This window comes from Ischnura elegans, chromosome 2 (assembly GCF_921293095.1).
Source record: "Ischnura elegans chromosome 2, ioIscEleg1.1, whole genome shotgun sequence".
NCBI lineage: Eukaryota > Metazoa > Arthropoda > Insecta > Odonata > Coenagrionidae > Ischnura > Ischnura elegans.
The window spans coordinates 99,027,550-99,033,549 of NC_060247.1; the positions used below are offsets into that span (position 1 = coordinate 99,027,550).

General features: G+C 42.5%; 1 non-coding gene across 1 annotated transcript; it reads right to left on the minus strand.

The window, feature by feature from the left end:
• Positions 1 to 1,150: 1,150 nt before the first annotated feature.
• On the minus strand, positions 1,151 to 1,313 carry LOC124154791. Its single transcript, XR_006864042.1, has one exon. It is a non-coding gene; the product is annotated as a U1 spliceosomal RNA (small nuclear RNA).
• Positions 1,314 to 6,000: the final 4,687 nt, after the last annotated feature.

The window sequence follows — 6,000 nt, forward strand, 5'->3', positions numbered from 1 at the left end:
TAATCTATTTTGCATAATTGGATTAATATTACTTGTAGAATAGTGTAAGGATTAATAAAATATCCCTCAGAAGGCCGTAAAAACTCACCATTTTAAACCATTTATCTGAAATATTTTCTGGTGGAGGGCCCCCGCATCTCCCGCTCCCACCCTGGCGGGTAAGCCATACCCCCAGGCTTCCCAGTATTAATTGCGCCTGAATACCCCCCTGGCCTTAATTCCTAGCTGGGCCCTTGGCCTACTGTACGTATTCTTATCATGATTAATCATTGATAAATTCAAAAAATACAATAATTTTAAGCCATCGGATATTACGACGGCCGTTTTTTTCAACCTTTGATAGCTCAGCAAAAACACCATGCAAGCGACCGGCGGGTACTGCGTGAACAGGGCAGCTGCACGTCCTCCGCACTACCCGCTCAAGTCATTTTTCAACATAATTCTGTTGTAATTACTTAAAGTGATCTTTAGAAACAACTTCCGTCGTTTTCGTCAACAGACCGTTCTTCCTCTTCATCGCCTTAAACCACTACATTCTTCTCGATTCATTATTCATGACTACGAATATAATCTAATATAACGACGAATATATCTAATAAATAATTTCGTGATGTATTTGAACAAATAGGCATCACGTAACATTTATAATTCGACATAAAAGCACTTCACGTAGGTAAAAACAACTTCTTCCTGGCATAGGCATACCGCAACAATCTCCTAACTCCATGCCTCGGGCGTTAGCAACTCTGTTTGGGGAGAAATGACGTCACTCCTCTTGGACACACTACTTTCGCTCACACCCCCCACTCCTCCATTTTGACCTTTAATATCTCAAAAACTACTGCTAGTAATGAAATTTCCCCCGGTAGATATTATTTCCTAGAGGTTTACGACATTTTGACAGGGTTTTTAAAAAATGTGAAAATTCCCCATTCCCAGGTCAGAACAGGGTTTGCCATTGTTGAGCGTCGAGCGAGAGGGCTAGCCTATCCCACCCCAAAGTTGATGGCTGCAGCGTTGCCAAGTCAAAAAGGGACTTAAAGCGCAGATTGGGTAAATTTCTTGAAAATCATCGTATGACAAAGACGATCAAAAAATTGAACCACCAAAATGATCGACTTTGCATCACTACTCGAGAATACCAGTTATGGAGGGACGGCGCGAACGCAGTCCCTACTACCAAAAATTACGCGCCCGAGTTACCCACATTTGGGGCAATCACAGGAGTCAGCACGCCCGGAGTGCAATGGGCAAGCCTCATCCCGGAGGAACGGCCTAATAGATCACCGTTAACCTCCACGCCAGGTAAGTATGCAAACACTTGGTACACTTGAGCCACCACCCAATACTCGCCTTTAGCTGCATTGTGATAAGTAAACTAAAGTTTTCCAATATTTACAATACTTTTGTAATATATAACAAATTGAAATTCAAACACTCTCATGAAGAACTATTTTAACCTAGTTATGGTTATAACATATAAGTCAGTTAACGTATATTCGATCGCTTGTCGCCAATTTTAACTCTTTTCCATTACGTTCGAACGCGCCAATTTCAAAATTCATAACGCGCCTGATCCGACCGATGCAAAGCTTGCGGATGTATAACTTTTGATTTCTAGTCACCTTCCGTCAAATAAGTAACGCCATTTTTCAAAGACGGTCATAGACAAGAAACGTTCGTTAAATTTACCGGCGCAACCGTCATCCTCAGACAATCGGCAACGAAGCTAATTAAATCCGGTGTGACTTGATGGAAGTTAACGATATTCATAAGAAAATGTCATTCCATCCATCGATTGGCTCCTACGGAGCTCTTCCTATTTCTTACAATTTTTTCCAACGAATATTTTGTCCATGCATTATCATCTGGGTAGAAGGCCAAAAGAACGTTGGATGAAATACTCCGCGTTTCTTCCACTTTCTAAGTAAGATTGAGTTTCGCTCCAACATCAGCGGACGCTCATTAAAATGTACTTCCGTTCGACCCAAATTCTGCAGTTCCAGGTAGTAGGAATAAAGGGCCTAAGAATAACTCAATCGACAAGAGCGAATCAGAAATACTAACGAATATCAAGACTTTTGCAGAAATAGTCGTGGCAGATTTTAAATGCCGTAGTTTCAAAGATAAGGTTCCTGAATTCCATCGTTTAATTCATGGTACGAAGTGTTACGTCGTTATCAGAGCAGAAAGCTGGCTAACAGATGATGATGATTCACACAGTGAATTCTTCCCGAAATAGTACTCCGTTTATGGAAGAGTGATAATTAACCGAGCTGGAGGGGGAGTATTTGTAGCTGTGAGGAATTCATTCGTAAACCATGTGGAAACCGTACTGGAGACCCGGCGTTGGATCTTAGTGGTGTCGGATGAAATCCCCTATATGGAAATATATATTTGTATGGTATTATGTATTACTGTAAGGTCGTACTATAGACCACCCAACGCTTTAATGAAAGACAACTTATAGCTTTGTGCCCGGTGGGAGAGATAAAATAATTTCCGAGGCGTTTCTGCGTGCAATTTCATCGAATGAATTGCGTCCATACCTAACGAAGGAGAAGCTACTCCTGATTTATCAGTGTCAAAAATACGACATCGGCTAATTAAATTGAGGACCGTCGAGCGAATCGGTGACTATAGGGTGGTAACGGCTAATTTTAATGTAAGCATTGCTAATGTTTTAAACAAGAGGTAAGAGTTTTCTTTCTTTCAAGCAGCTGATTGCGATTGATTAGGTAGTCATCTGAAAAATTCACTCGCTATGTTTCAAGAATCTGGAGTAGAGTTAACTGCAGAGGATATAAGGATATCTTTTCTTTCGCTCGTAAATCCAGGCATCAAAACTTCCATTACTTGTACTATAAAATAGGCAGGAAGGATTCCTAGGTGGTATAACGCGGAAGACAGAAAATCATTAATCAGACGAGGAGTGTGCAATGATAAGCAGAGAAGATTCCGTCCTTATGTATACGCTAACGATCTTTATTTAATAATTAAGTAATTATAAGTTGTCTATACCAACTACCAAGGGAGCATTTAGGAAAGCATTCACAAAGGGGTTTTTAAAGGAAGCACCTGTAGAGCATTTATAGTATAACCGAAAATCATTTTGGTCTTATGCTGGGAAATTCAAGGTAAAAGGTCTAGCGTTTGTCCGCTAATAAATTTTAACGGAGAGGTGTTACAAACAATTCTGATAATGTTTTGAACGTAGGTTTTCGCAGCGAGAGGCATCGTTGCTAACGGCTTCCGGGTGCAGCTGGGTGTTGCGCTTTGTCGTGCAAGCTTTCGCGACCGTTACAGGGCGCATCATCAGTCGATGAATGAAAATAAGGAATAGGTTTTCAATTAATATACTCGTCCACCTCCCCCACCCACCGGAGTAGTGGGGGAGGAGGGCGGCGCTGACGTCAGCAGAACTCTCAGCCCTGTCCTTGAGCGGCGAGTGGACTCTTCTTCGTCTCTAGCGAATAACCTTGTTGGTAACATATTCGCCGGTTTCTCTTTCGGAAGATAGTTTTCCAGGTCTGACTAAGTTTAACGCCGTCAACTCTGCTAAAATTCTGGGGGCATTTCTCAATCTCAATAGCCTCCCGAATTAGTCGTCGATGATAAAATTTCTCTTTGGCTAACACCTGCGTCTCGTCGATTAAAATTCGATGCCCATCTTCCGAGTAAGCATGTCAGCGCCGCCCTCCTCCCCCACTACTCCGGTGGATGGGGGAGGTGGACGAGTATATTAATTGAAATCCTATTCCATATTTTCATTCATCGCCTGATGATGCGCCCTGTAACGGTCGCGAAAGCTTGCACGACAAAGCGCAACACGCAGCTGCACCCGGAAGCCGTTAGCAACAATTCCGATAATGCCTCTATATATATACATATATATAATCCCTACTTCGAAAGAGCGTTCACCGAGCGTTCTGAGAATTCATCCAGGACGGTTGTTAAACACTACATACCATAGATGCCGTCTATTGATATTTGTGTTTACGGAATAAGAAATTGATTGTAATCGCTGAGTGCAAATAAGTTACCTGGTCCAGACGAAATCCCTTCTCGCGCGAATAAAGAACTAGCATCAGAAATTATCCCCTACTTGCAGCAAATATTCAGGAAATCCATTAAGCAACACAAAATATCTATTGACTCGAAAATTTTCAATGAACGAATTTTCAATATTCAAATGTGGAGACAAGGAACAGCCATCTAATTACTGAACGATATCTTTAACATCTATCTCATGCAAAGTCCTTCAACACATTGCTGGTAGCTCAGTAATGAATCGCTTCGACACGCAAAACTTGTTACGAGAACTCAAAATGGATTCAGGAAAGATACATCTTCCGAAACTCAGCTCTTCGCCCACGAAATTTCATTCTCCGTAATAGACAACACTCCAGCAACCGCGATTTTTCTTGATTTCAAAAAAGCATTTGATATAGGGCCCCACGGAAAGTCATTAATTAAACTGAAATCTGACGACCTATATAATGATGCCATTTCCTGGATCAGAGAAATTTTGAGCGATCGCTTGCAGAGAGTGGTATTATACGGCGCAGTCTCCAACGAGGTTAGAGTCACCTCTAGCGTCCCTCAGGGTAGTGTCGTAGGCCCACTCTTCCTTTCCAATATCAGTCGTCAGTAGCCAAGCAACTCACCCGGTTAAAGACTCGAGAGCAGTTCATTCAACGAAGTATATATATTTAAACCTTTTAATTCTATTCTATTTAAGAACATTGTTCATCCGATCAATCAAGGAAATCGTTTTTGAAATGTAAAAATAACGCATTCTCCATATTGGTCCGAATTCGAATCTTTTTGCTCAATCAGTTTCGTTCTTCCCATTCCTATAGCCAACATGTTTTGCGTCCTTGGAAATAATAATGGAATGGGTATTAATTCAAACAAAATTTTAATGCCGTTAGTTTCGTAGCCTAGCTTTTATGGGAAGAGATAGGGCATTTGGTGGTACTAGCCCGAAGCCACAGCTCACGTCGAAGTCGCTAACGTCACTCCTATAGGGTTGACGTATTTTCGTATGTGCATCTACTACAGCTTTTTCCTATCCCTCTCCTCCGGGCCTCACTGCTTACTTTCATCTGCATGGGGGTGTGGGTTGACTTCTGCGACGCCTGCGAGCGTTGCCGTGGGGACAGAGACACACGCCCCCTATTTTTGTGGGTCAGCCACGTGCTGGATAAATCCTCATTTAACGCGGCCGAGATTCCAATGGCAGAAAAAATAAGGGGGAAATGGGGAATTCCACTCCCCTTTTCTTACGCGTTGTCTCCCAAGACCTCTTCGTCTTCTTCCTTTCGGGTGAGAGGGTAGGGATGAGGGTAGAGTCGTCTTCCTCGCTTCGAAATTCGAGTCTCGTGCGAAGAGACGGAACTGGGACTCACCCGGAAGCCGAAGGGGGAGGATTGCGAGAGGAGTGAGTGATTCGCGCGGTTATTAAGGAATGGGAAAAGTAAATGCCACGGTTTTTCTCTCCGATTCCATCTTTATTTCCCTCCGCCATCTGTCCCCTTTCATCCGTTTGAGGAACCGCGTTCCTTCGGGGGCTGTTTATTGGCTACAGCTAGAGCTCTTGCATATTCCACGTTTCCGTTTTCGGTGATTTTTTTATCATCCTCTCCTCCACCTCCGTTGACATCCAGAATATTTCTTCCAACCCCTCCAAAATGTGAAGTAGTTTCCACAATGGAATCGAAATATGCCGTCCATGCGGGGTTACTTTCTCAAGAGGTCAGGTGCACACGCCTTGCACTATTTCCTCTGCGTCCTATGATGAGGCTGGATTTTAGGCAGAATTGAGGGGAACGGGCCCCTTACCAAATTATCATAAAAATCTTAATTAAAAGTAATAGCAGATAAATCATAATAAAATACGAGGGTCGTTCCATAAGTAATGCCCCATTTTTTTCTCAAAACACATTTATTGTTAAGACTCAGAATTTGGTGACAATATGCATCAACATGTCTTGTCCA